The following is a 12,816-nucleotide window of genomic DNA, read 5'->3' as shown; positions in this document are numbered from 1 at the left end:
AGGAACATTCAGCACCCACCCGCTATCAAGGCAGCTGCCTATCATGTCATGCCCTACCTGCACAGGTGTGCTGGCTACTCAAATGATCCAATTAAGGAGGCCATTTAGTCAGCAGCAGCAGAAGTCCTGTGCCTGGACGCTCCAACAGGGGCCAGACACAAGCAGAAGCAGAAGCAGCAGAAGCAGCAGCAGCACCACCTTTTGTTTTTTGGCTGCAGCAGCAGCAAGGCCCACAGGGCTGGCTAGCTGGCTAGCCAGCAAGCAGGTAGCAATGAAAGTAGGAATCTTTCTTTTTAACCCTGTAAGGGGGTGGTGCACTGTACCCGAAGATACTGCCATATCGGGTCAATGCATAGGGCGACGGAAGCAAGCTTCGAAATCGGCCCCCGTTCTCAAAAATCCATTTAATATATGGTCCCCAGATAGGGGACGTATCAGATATTAAACTGATAAGAACAGATACTACACTTGATCTTAGCCAAAAGGCCGAGAAGCGATAACCGTGAAAGGGGCGGGCCCAACAAGGTCCCCTTCATGGGCACTATCACTGCTTGCTGCCAGGGAGGCTGCCAGACAATTTTCCATGCACACTCTGGGCTGGGGGGCAGTCAACCACCAGTACACACAGCAGAACCTAAACCCATACCATTATTGCTAAGCAGCAAGACAGGGGCCCATTGCACTCCCACGGGGCCTTTTTAAATGCAATCCATAACCCGAATTTGCCAGGAACCCTTCTTACTCCTCCTACTTGCATGTGACACTGGGCTTAGGATCTGCATAGGAAACACACACACAAGCACACACCTACCTTTGTTGCCTGCAGATGCCTCCTTGGCTGTCCCCAAACGGTATCAAACCAACACCCACGGGAAGCTGTAAGCATAGAGGACATGCCTGCACCCCATTGGACTTACCTGTGTGGGTTAAATCCGGGTTATTTGACAACCTATGGCGGTGATGGTTCTGCTCAGGCAGAGCAGTGCTGATGCTCCTCATAAAGCTGTCGCTGCTGTGAAGGTTCTAGGTGACATCACAAATCCCTTTGGTTACATACACAACAAAGCTGGGTTGTTGTTGTTTACACTCTGCAAGGCCTGTGGAAGTGAGTGACATCATAGCACTGTAGTTCTGAGGGTTCAAGATGGATGCAACAATCTCCTGTTGCTTCTATGAAGGCCGTAATAGACGACATCACCAAACAGCTCCATAGTCACATACACAGCAAAGGAGAGATGTTGTTTACACCTAGTGATGTCAGTGGTATTGAGTGACATCACAGCACAGTGCTAAGGCTCCTGGGCCTGGACACAGCAGCGGCTGCAATATCTCAACGGAGAATACGTTTATATCTATGTGTGTGTGTGCGCATATATATATATATATATATATATATATATATATATATATATATATTTCTCCGCCGAAATCACTTTTAAACCCATTTCCACCTTTTTTTCCCTTCTCTTCCTCTTACTTTTTTTTCACGTTTTTTTACGTTTTTCTCCTTTTCGCCTCTTTTCTGGGCGTATTATTCTTCTTTTTCTTCTTTTTTTTCGTCTAATGCATACCCCATCAGTGCAGCAATGCTTATTCAATACCGCCAGCAGATGGAGACACTGGGGGATAATTTTCTAAGGATTTATACTGATTTTTCCTGTCTGAATTTGTCGCACAGAAAGTTGCAGGCCAAATATGTGTGACATTTCTGCGACTTTAGCTTCTAGAGCATTTTTACAACATTATACATAGGTGCTGAATACATAAAAAGCGACTGTTCAGCGACAGACAAGTCGCATCGGCTGAAAGTAGGCCAGAATGTCAGTCCATGTTGGAGCAGGTTTAGATACAGTCTAAAGCATAGATCTCAAAGTCTGTGCACAGAATTTAGCAAGGGCCTCGCACCTTCTGATGCATCAGGTAGGTGCACAATAGCATAGCCTAACCCTCTGTACTTTGGTCTATATTGATGCGGGACATAGACAGCCAGCTGATGACCAATCCATTAGTGCAATGGATGGCTGGAAGCATTTGTCTTTGCCTTTGCAATACCACAGAAGCAATGCATGGTCAATGTACAGCAATGACACACCTGTGTGAACAGCCAGGAGACCCCCCCCCCCCCCCCCCATGTTATGTTACATAGTTACATAGTTAGTACGGTCGAAAAAAGACATATGTCCATCACGTTCAACCAGGGAATTAAGGGGTAGGGGTGTGGCGCGATATTGGGGAAGGGATGAGATTTTATATTTCTTCATAAGCATTAATCTTATTTTGTCAATTAGGAACATTCAGCACCCACCCGCTAAAAAGGCAGCTGCCTATCATGTCATGCCCTACCTGCACAGGTGTGCTGGCTACTCAAATGATCCAATTAAGGAGGCCATTTAGTCAGCAGCAGCAGAAGTCCTGTGCCTGGACGCTCCAACAGGGGCCAGACACAAGCAGAAGCAGAAGCAGCAGAAGCAGCAGCAGCACCACCTTTTGTTTTTTGGCTGCAGCAGCAGCAAGGCCCACAGGGCTGGCTAGCTGGCTAGCCAGCAAGCAGGTAGCAATGAAAGTAGGAATCTTTCTTTTTAACCCTGTAAGGGGGTGGTGCACTGTACCCGAAGATACTGCCATATCGGGTCAATGCATAGGGCGACGGAAGCAAGCTTCGAAATCGGCCCCCGTTCTCAAAAATCCATTTAATATATGGTCCCCAGATAGGGGACGTATCAGATATTAAACTGATAAGAACAGATTTTTTTTTTTTTTATCTAAAGCCGAGGAACGTGCTTTCGATTCACCGAAAGTGCAAGAAAAAGTGCAAACGTGTTACACTAAAAAAACGTGCACAAAGGATGCGGTCTATCGCAAGCCCTTCTCCGATAGGAGAGAGGCCCCCCAACAAACCTTACCCTTCGCCTCCGGACCAAAAGGTACCTGCGAGGTTCCAGGTTCGATGTCCCTTTTCGCCGAAGCTACTAGGGGACCACAAATGCTCCCGGCATCCCCCTTGGCGTTGGCCAAGGTATCTGCCCGCAGAGCCGATTACGGTAGGTACCCTGCCAAAGCAGGAGTACCCGGGGTGTTTGCAGGGAGGTGCGGAACCTAATGGCCACACACACCTCCCCTAGACCGCCAGGAGGGACACCCAGAAGGGCTACCGCATCCTGACAAATCCTGTGAACACACAACACGCAAAAAGTGACACAGTGAGACAAAAAAGAAATAAATAAGTGAATGTGTGCAGATATACTGCCCGGACATCCGGCCGGATCTATAAAAATTTCTCTGATCCTAGCCAGAAGGCCGGGAATCAAGAGGTGAGTGCCACAAGGTGAAGAGATTATGGTGCCCGTGCTTCAACTCAGTGAGTCTATTCTCCCAGTGAGTTTCGGCACCTCGGGGTCACCAATCCCCGAGGCACAAAAGTACCTCGGCTCTAGACCCTCTCAGCCTCATGGCGAGACCCGGAGGGAACAGGTCACATCGGGGCAGCCGTCGAGCTGATTCCTCAGAACCAGCCCCGGAAAGCCCTGGTACACCTGCATCCTCCATGCAGCACCCATCCCCACCAGCATGAAAACTGATAAGAACAGATACTACACTTGATCTTAGCCAAAAGGCCGAGAAGCGATAACCGTGAAAGGGGCGGGCCCAACAAGGTCCCCTTCATGGGCACTATCACTGCTTGCTGTCAGGGAGGCTGCCAGACAATTTTCCATGCACACTCTGGGCTGGGGGGCAGTCAACCACCAGTACACACAGCAGAACCTAAACCCATACCATTATTGCTAAGCAGCAAGACAGGGGCCCATTGCACTCCCACGGGGCCTTTTTAAATGCAATCCATAACCCGGATTTGCCAGGAACCCTTCTTACTCCTCCTACTTGCATGTGACACTGGGCTTAGGATCTGCATAGGAAACACACACACAAGCACACACCTACCTTTGTTGCCTGCAGATGCCTCCTTGGCTGTCCCCAAACGGTATCAAACCAACACCCACGGGAAGCTGTAAGCATAGAGGACATGCCTGCACCCCATTGGACTTACCTGTGTGGGTTAAATCCGGGTTATTTGACAACCTATGGCGGTGATGGTTCTGCTCAGGCAGAGCAGTGCTGATGCTCCTCATAAAGCTGTCGCTGCTGTGAAGGTTCTAGGTGACATCACAAATCCCTTTGGTTACATACACAACAAAGCTGGGTTGTTGTTGTTTACACTCTGCAAGGCCTGTGGAAGTGAGTGACATCATAGCACTGTAGTTCTGAGGGTTCAAGATGGATGCAACAATCTCCTGTTGCTTCTATGAAGGCCGTAATAGACGACATCACCAAACAGCTCCATAGTCACATACACAGCAAAGGAGAGATGTTGTTTACACCTAGTGATGTCAGTGGTATTGAGTGACATCACAGCACAGTGCTAAGGCTCCTGGGCCTGGACACAGCAGCGGCTGCAATATCTCAACGGAGAATACGTTTATATCTATGTGTGTGTGTGCGCATATATATATATATATATATATATATATATATATATATATATATATATTTCTCCGCCGAAATCACTTTTAAACCCATTTCCACCTTTTTTTCCCTTCTCTTCCTCTTACTTTTTTTTCACGTTTTTTTACGTTTTTCTCCTTTTCGCCTCTTTTCTGGGCGTATTATTCTTCTTTTTCTTCTTTTTTTTCGTCTAATGCATACCCCATCAGTGCAGCAATGCTTATTCAATACCGCCAGCAGATGGAGACACTGGGGGATAATTTTCTAAGGATTTATACTGATTTTTCCTGTCTGAATTTGTCGCACAGAAAGTTGCAGGCCAAATATGTGTGACATTTCTGCGACTTTAGCTTCTAGAGCATTTTTACAACATTATACATAGGTGCTGAATACATAAAAAGCGACTGTTCAGCGACAGACAAGTCGCATCGGCTGAAAGTAGGCCAGAATGTCAGTCCATGTTGGAGCAGGTTTAGATACAGTCTAAAGCATAGATCTCAAAGTCTGTGCACAGAATTTAGCAAGGGCCTCGCACCTTCTGATGCATCAGGTAGGTGCACAATAGCATAGCCTAACCCTCTGTACTTTGGTCTATATTGATGCGGGACATAGACAGCCAGCTGATGACCAATCCATTAGTGCAATGGATGGCTGGAAGCATTTGTCTTTGCCTTTGCAATACCACAGAAGCAATGCATGGTCAATGTACAGCAATGACACACCTGTGTGAACAGCCAGGAGACCCCCCCCCCCCCCCCCCCCATGTTATGTTACATAGTTACATAGTTAGTACGGTCGAAAAAAGACATATGTCCATCACGTTCAACCAGGGAATTAAGGGGTAGGGGTGTGGCGCGATATTGGGGAAGGGATGAGATTTTATATTTCTTCATAAGCATTAATCTTATTTTGTCAATTAGGAACATTCAGCACCCACCCGCTATCAAGGCAGCTGCCTATCATGTCATGCCCTACCTGCACAGGTGTGCTGGCTACTCAAATGATCCAATTAAGGAGGCCATTTAGTCAGCAGCAGCAGAAGTCCTGTGCCTGGACGCTCCAACAGGGGCCAGACACAAGCAGAAGCAGAAGCAGCAGAAGCAGCAGCAGCACCACCTTTTGTTTTTTGGCTGCAGCAGCAGCAAGGCCCACAGGGCTGGCTAGCTGGCTAGCCAGCAAGCAGGTAGCAATGAAAGTAGGAATCTTTCTTTTTAACCCTGTAAGGGGGTGGTGCACTGTACCCGAAGATACTGCCATATCGGGTCAATGCATAGGGCGACGGAAGCAAGCTTCGAAATCGGCCCCCGTTCTCAAAAATCCATTTAATATATGGTCCCCAGATAGGGGACGTATCAGATATTAAACTGATAAGAACAGATACTACACTTGATCTTAGCCAAAAGGCCGAGAAGCGATAACCGTGAAAGGGGCGGGCCCAACAAGGTCCCCTTCATGGGCACTATCACTGCTTGCTGTCAGGGAGGCTGCCAGACAATTTTCCATGCACACTCTGGGCTGGGGGGCAGTCAACCACCAGTACACACAGCAGAACCTAAACCCATACCATTATTGCTAAGCAGCAAGACAGGGGCCCATTGCACTCCCACGGGGCCTTTTTAAATGCAATCCATAACCCGGATTTGCCAGGAACCCTTCTTACTCCTCCTACTTGCATGTGACACTGGGCTTAGGATCTGCATAGGAAACACACACACAAGCACACACCTACCTTTGTTGCCTGCAGATGCCTCCTTGGCTGTCCCCAAACGGTATCAAACCAACACCCACGGGAAGCTGTAAGCATAGAGGACATGCCTGCACCCCATTGGACTTACCTGTGTGGGTTAAATCCGGGTTATTTGACAACCTATGGCGGTGATGGTTCTGCTCAGGCAGAGCAGTGCTGATGCTCCTCATAAAGCTGTCGCTGCTGTGAAGGTTCTAGGTGACATCACAAATCCCTTTGGTTACATACACAACAAAGCTGGGTTGTTGTTGTTTACACTCTGCAAGGCCTGTGGAAGTGAGTGACATCATAGCACTGTAGTTCTGAGGGTTCAAGATGGATGCAACAATCTCCTGTTGCTTCTATGAAGGCCGTAATAGACGACATCACCAAACAGCTCCATAGTCACATACACAGCAAAGGAGAGATGTTGTTTACACCTAGTGATGTCAGTGGTATTGAGTGACATCACAGCACAGTGCTAAGGCTCCTGGGCCTGGACACAGCAGCGGCTGCAATATCTCAACGGAGAATACGTTTATATCTATGTGTGTGTGTGCGCATATATATATATATATATATATATATATATATATATATATATATATATTTCTCCGCCGAAATCACTTTTAAACCCATTTCCACCTTTTTTTCCCTTCTCTTCCTCTTACTTTTTTTTCACTTTTTTTACGTTTTTCTCCTTTTCGCCTCTTTTCTGGGCGTATTATTCTTCTTTTTCTTCTTTTTTTTCGTCTAATGCATACCCCATCAGTGCAGCAATGCTTATTCAATACCGCCAGCAGATGGAGACACTGGGGGATAATTTTCTAAGGATTTATACTGATTTTTCCTGTCTGAATTTGTCGCACAGAAAGTTGCAGGCCAAATATGTGTGACATTTCTGCGACTTTAGCTTCTAGAGCATTTTTACAACATTATACATAGGTGCTGAATACATAAAAAGCGACTGTTCAGCGACAGACAAGTCGCATCGGCTGAAAGTAGGCCAGAATGTCAGTCCATGTTGGAGCAGGTTTAGATACAGTCTAAAGCATAGATCTCAAAGTCTGTGCACAGAATTTAGCAAGGGCCTCGCACCTTCTGATGCATCAGGTAGGTGCACAATAGCATAGCCTAACCCTCTGTACTTTGGTCTATATTGATGCGGGACATAGACAGCCAGCTGATGACCAATCCATTAGTGCAATGGATGGCTGGAAGCATTTGTCTTTGCCTTTGCAATACCACAGAAGCAATGCATGGTCAATGTACAGCAATGACACACCTGTGTGAACAGCCAGGATACCCCCCCCCCCCCCCCCATGTTATGTTACATAGTTACATAGTTAGTACGGTCGAAAAAAGACATATGTCCATCACGTTCAACCAGGGAATTAAGGGGTAGGGGTGTGGCGCGATATTGGGGAAGGGATGAGATTTTATATTTCTTCATAAGCATTAATCTTATTTTGTCAATTAGGAACATTCAGCACCCACCCGCTATCAAGGCAGCTGCCTATCATGTCATGCCCTACCTGCACAGGTGTGCTGGCTACTCAAATGATCCAATTAAGGAGGCCATTTAGTCAGCAGCAGCAGAAGTCCTGTGCCTGGACGCTCCAACAGGGGCCAGACACAAGCAGAAGCAGAAGCAGCAGAAGCAGCAGCAGCACCACCTTTTGTTTTTTGGCTGCAGCAGCAGCAAGGCCCACAGGGCTGGCTAGCTGGCTAGCCAGCAAGCAGGTAGCAATGAAAGTAGGAATCTTTCTTTTTAACCCTGTAAGGGGGTGGTGCACTGTACCCGAAGATACTGCCATATCGGGTCAATGCATAGGGCGACGGAAGCAAGCTTCGAAATCGGCCCCCGTTCTCAAAAATCCATTTAATATATGGTCCCCAGATAGGGGACGTATCAGATATTAAACTGATAAGAACAGATACTACACTTGATCTTAGCCAAAAGGCCGAGAAGCGATAACCGTGAAAGGGGCGGGCCCAACAAGGTCCCCTTCATGGGCACTATCACTGCTTGCTGTCAGGGAGGCTGCCAGACAATTTTCCATGCACACTCTGGGCTGGGGGGCAGTCAACCACCAGTACACACAGCAGAACCTAAACCCATACCATTATTGCTAAGCAGCAAGACAGGGGCCCATTGCACTCGGGGCCTTTTTAAATGCAATCCATAACCCGGATTTGCCAGGAACCCTTCTTACTCCTCCTACTTGCATGTGACACTGGGCTTAGGATCTGCATAGGAAACACACACACAAGCACACACCTACCTTTGTTGCCTGCAGATGCCTCCTTGGCTGTCCCCAAACGGTATCAAACCAACACCCACGGGAAGCTGTAAGCATAGAGGACATGCCTGCACCCCATTGGACTTACCTGTGTGGGTTAAATCCGGGTTATTTGACAACCTATGGCGGTGATGGTTCTGCTCAGGCAGAGCAGTGCTGATGCTCCTCATAAAGCTGTCGCTGCTGTGAAGGTTCTAGGTGACATCACAAATCCCTTTGGTTACATACACAACAAAGCTGGGTTGTTGTTGTTTACACTCTGCAAGGCCTGTGGAAGTGAGTGACATCATAGCACTGTAGTTCTGAGGGTTCAAGATGGATGCAACAATCTCCTGTTGCTTCTATGAAGGCCGTAATAGACGACATCACCAAACAGCTCCATAGTCACATACACAGCAAAGGAGAGATGTTGTTTACACCTAGTGATGTCAGTGGTATTGAGTGACATCACAGCACAGTGCTAAGGCTCCTGGGCCTGGACACAGCAGCGGCTGCAATATCTCAACGGAGAATACGTTTATATCTATGTGTGTGTGTGCGCATATATATATATATATATATATATATATATATATATATATATATTTCTCCGCCGAAATCACTTTTAAACCCATTTCCACCTTTTTTTCCCTTCTCTTCCTCTTACTTTTTTTTCACGTTTTTTTACGTTTTTCTCCTTTTCGCCTCTTTTCTGGGCGTATTATTCTTCTTTTTCTTCTTTTTTTTCGTCTAATGCATACCCCATCAGTGCAGCAATGCTTATTCAATACCGCCAGCAGATGGAGACACTGGGGGATAATTTTCTAAGGATTTATACTGATTTTTCCTGTCTGAATTTGTCGCACAGAAAGTTGCAGGCCAAATATGTGTGACATTTCTGCGACTTTAGCTTCTAGAGCATTTTTACAACATTATACATAGGTGCTGAATACATAAAAAGCGACTGTTCAGCGACAGACAAGTCGCATCGGCTGAAAGTAGGCCAGAATGTCAGTCCATGTTGGAGCAGGTTTAGATACAGTCTAAAGCATAGATCTCAAAGTCTGTGCACAGAATTTAGCAAGGGCCTCGCACCTTCTGATGCATCAGGTAGGTGCACAATAGCATAGCCTAACCCTCTGTACTTTGGTCTATATTGATGCGGGACATAGACAGCCAGCTGATGACCAATCCATTAGTGCAATGGATGGCTGGAAGCATTTGTCTTTGCCTTTGCAATACCACAGAAGCAATGCATGGTCAATGTACAGCAATGACACACCTGTGTGAACAGCCAGGAGACCCCCCCCCCCCCCCCCCCATGTTATGTTACATAGTTACATAGTTAGTACGGTCGAAAAAAGACATATGTCCATCACGTTCAACCAGGGAATTAAGGGGTAGGGGTGTGGCGCGATATTGGGGAAGGGATGAGATTTTATATTTCTTCATAAGCATTAATCTTATTTTGTCAATTAGGAACATTCAGCACCCACCCGCTATCAAGGCAGCTGCCTATCATGTCATGCCCTACCTGCACAGGTGTGCTGGCTACTCAAATGATCCAATTAAGGAGGCCATTTAGTCAGCAGCAGCAGAAGTCCTGTGCCTGGACGCTCCAACAGGGGCCAGACACAAGCAGAAGCAGAAGCAGCAGAAGCAGCAGCAGCACCACCTTTTGTTTTTTGGCTGCAGCAGCAGCAAGGCCCACAGGGCTGGCTAGCTGGCTAGCCAGCAAGCAGGTAGCAATGAAAGTAGGAATCTTTCTTTTTAACCCTGTAAGGGGGTGGTGCACTGTACCCGAAGATACTGCCATATCGGGTCAATGCATAGGGCGACGGAAGCAAGCTTCGAAATCGGCCCCCGTTCTCAAAAATCCATTTAATATATGGTCCCCAGATAGGGGACGTATCAGATATTAAACTGATAAGAACAGATACTACACTTGATCTTAGCCAAAAGGCCGAGAAGCGATAACCGTGAAAGGGGCGGGCCCAACAAGGTCCCCTTCATGGGCACTATCACTGCTTGCTGTCAGGGAGGCTGCCAGACAATTTTCCATGCACACTCTGGGCTGGGGGGCAGTCAACCACCAGTACACACAGCAGAACCTAAACCCATACCATTATTGCTAAGCAGCAAGACAGGGGCCCATTGCACTCCCACGGGGCCTTTTTAAATGCAATCCATAACCCGGATTTGCCAGGAACCCTTCTTACTCCTCCTACTTGCATGTGACACTGGGCTTAGGATCTGCATAGGAAACACACACACAAGCACACACCTACCTTTGTTGCCTGCAGATGCCTCCTTGGCTGTCCCCAAACGGTATCAAACCAACACCCACGGGAAGCTGTAAGCATAGAGGACATGCCTGCACCCCATTGGACTTACCTGTGTGGGTTAAATCCGGGTTATTTGACAACCTATGGCGGTGATGGTTCTGCTCAGGCAGAGCAGTGCTGATGCTCCTCATAAAGCTGTCGCTGCTGTGAAGGTTCTAGGTGACATCACAAATCCCTTTGGTTACATACACAACAAAGCTGGGTTGTTGTTGTTTACACTCTGCAAGGCCTGTGGAAGTGAGTGACATCATAGCACTGTAGTTCTGAGGGTTCAAGATGGATGCAACAATCTCCTGTTGCTTCTATGAAGGCCGTAATAGACGACATCACCAAACAGCTCCATAGTCACATACACAGCAAAGGAGAGATGTTGTTTACACCTAGTGATGTCAGTGGTATTGAGTGACATCACAGCACAGTGCTAAGGCTCCTGGGCCTGGACACAGCAGCGGCTGCAATATCTCAACGGAGAATACGTTTATATCTATGTGTGTGTGTGCGCATATATATATATATATATATATATATATATATATATATATATATATTTCTCCGCCGAAATCACTTTTAAACCCATTTCCACCTTTTTTTCCCTTCTCTTCCTCTTACTTTTTTTTCACGTTTTTTTACGTTTTTCTCCTTTTTGCCTCTTTTCTGGGCGTATTATTCTTCTTTTTCTTCTTTTTTTTCGTCTAATGCATACCCCATCAGTGCAGCAATGCTTATTCAATACCGCCAGCAGATGGAGACACTGGGGGATAATTTTCTAAGGATTTATACTGATTTTTCCTGTCTGAATTTGTCGCACAGAAAGTTGCAGGCCAAATATGTGTGACATTTCTGCGACTTTAGCTTCTAGAGCATTTTTACAACATTATACATAGGTGCTGAATACATAAAAAGCGACTGTTCAGCGACAGACAAGTCGCATCGGCTGAAAGTAGGCCAGAATGTCAGTCCATGTTGGAGCAGGTTTAGATACAGTCTAAAGCATAGATCTCAAAGTCTGTGCACAGAATTTAGCAAGGGCCTCGCACCTTCTGATGCATCAGGTAGGTGCACAATAGCATAGCCTAACCCTCTGTACTTTGGTCTATATTGATGCGGGACATAGACAGCCAGCTGATGACCAATCCATTAGTGCAATGGATGGCTGGAAGCATTTGTCTTTGCCTTTGCAATACCACAGAAGCAATGCATGGTCAATGTACAGCAATGACACACCTGTGTGAACAGCCAGGAGACCCCCCCCCCCCCCCCATGTTATGTTACATAGTTACATAGTTAGTACGGTCGAAAAAAGACATATGTCCATCACGTTCAACCAGGGAATTAAGGGGTAGGGGTGTGGCGCGATATTGGGGAAGGGATGAGATTTTATATTTCTTCATAAGCATTAATCTTATTTTGTCAATTAGGAACATTCAGCACCCACCCGCTATCAAGGCAGCTGCCTATCATGTCATGCCCTACCTGCACAGGTGTGCTGGCTACTCAAATGATCCAATTAAGGAGGCCATTTAGTCAGCAGCAGCAGAAGTCCTGTGCCTGGACGCTCCAACAGGGGCCAGACACAAGCAGAAGCAGAAGCAGCAGAAGCAGCAGCAGCACCACCTTTTGTTTTTTGGCTGCAGCAGCAGCAAGGCCCACAGGGCTGGCTAGCTGGCTAGCCAGCAAGCAGGTAGCAATGAAAGTAGGAATCTTTCTTTTTAACCCTGTAAGGGGGTGGTGCACTGTACCCGAAGATACTGCCATATCGGGTCAATGCATAGGGCGACGGAAGCAAGCTTCGAAATCGGCCCCCGTTCTCAAAAATCCATTTAATATATGGTCCCCAGATAGGGGACGTATCAGATATTAAACTGATAAGAACAGATTTTTTTTTTTTTTTATCTAAAGCCGAGGAACGTGCTTTCGATTCACCGAAAGTGCAAGAAAAAGTGCAAACGTGTTACACTAAAAA

At 46.7% G+C, this 12,816-nt stretch overlaps 4 non-coding genes and 3 pseudogenes across 4 annotated transcripts; all 7 read right to left on the bottom strand.

Annotated features, from left to right (window-relative positions):
* Window positions 1-307: 307 nt before the first annotated feature.
* Window positions 308-498, bottom strand: LOC130305979 (U2 spliceosomal RNA). Its single transcript, XR_008855387.1, has one exon. It is a non-coding gene; the product is annotated as a U2 spliceosomal RNA (small nuclear RNA).
* Window positions 499-2,593: 2,095 nt separating this feature from the next.
* LOC130305986 (U2 spliceosomal RNA) lies at window positions 2,594-2,773 on the bottom strand (annotated as a pseudogene).
* A 693-nt stretch (window positions 2,774-3,466) lies between these two features.
* LOC130305988 (U2 spliceosomal RNA) lies at window positions 3,467-3,626 on the bottom strand (annotated as a pseudogene).
* A 2,099-nt stretch (window positions 3,627-5,725) lies between these two features.
* LOC130305978 (U2 spliceosomal RNA) lies at window positions 5,726-5,916 on the bottom strand. Its single transcript, XR_008855386.1, has one exon. It is a non-coding gene; the product is annotated as a U2 spliceosomal RNA (small nuclear RNA).
* A 2,095-nt stretch (window positions 5,917-8,011) lies between these two features.
* Window positions 8,012-8,202, bottom strand: LOC130305977 (U2 spliceosomal RNA). Its single transcript, XR_008855385.1, has one exon. It is a non-coding gene; the product is annotated as a U2 spliceosomal RNA (small nuclear RNA).
* Window positions 8,203-10,292: 2,090 nt separating this feature from the next.
* LOC130305976 (U2 spliceosomal RNA) lies at window positions 10,293-10,483 on the bottom strand. The gene has a single exon (XR_008855383.1). It is a non-coding gene; the product is annotated as a U2 spliceosomal RNA (small nuclear RNA).
* Window positions 10,484-12,576: 2,093 nt separating this feature from the next.
* LOC130305985 (U2 spliceosomal RNA) lies at window positions 12,577-12,757 on the bottom strand (annotated as a pseudogene).
* Window positions 12,758-12,816: the final 59 nt, after the last annotated feature.

The sequence above is a fragment of the Hyla sarda genome, unplaced genomic scaffold (genome assembly GCF_029499605.1).
Source record: "Hyla sarda isolate aHylSar1 unplaced genomic scaffold, aHylSar1.hap1 scaffold_1350, whole genome shotgun sequence".
In the NCBI taxonomy this organism is placed as follows: Eukaryota; Metazoa; Chordata; class Amphibia; order Anura; family Hylidae; genus Hyla; species Hyla sarda.
Note: the sequence above shows the minus strand (reverse complement) of the source record. Positions and strands in the feature narration are given on the sequence as shown.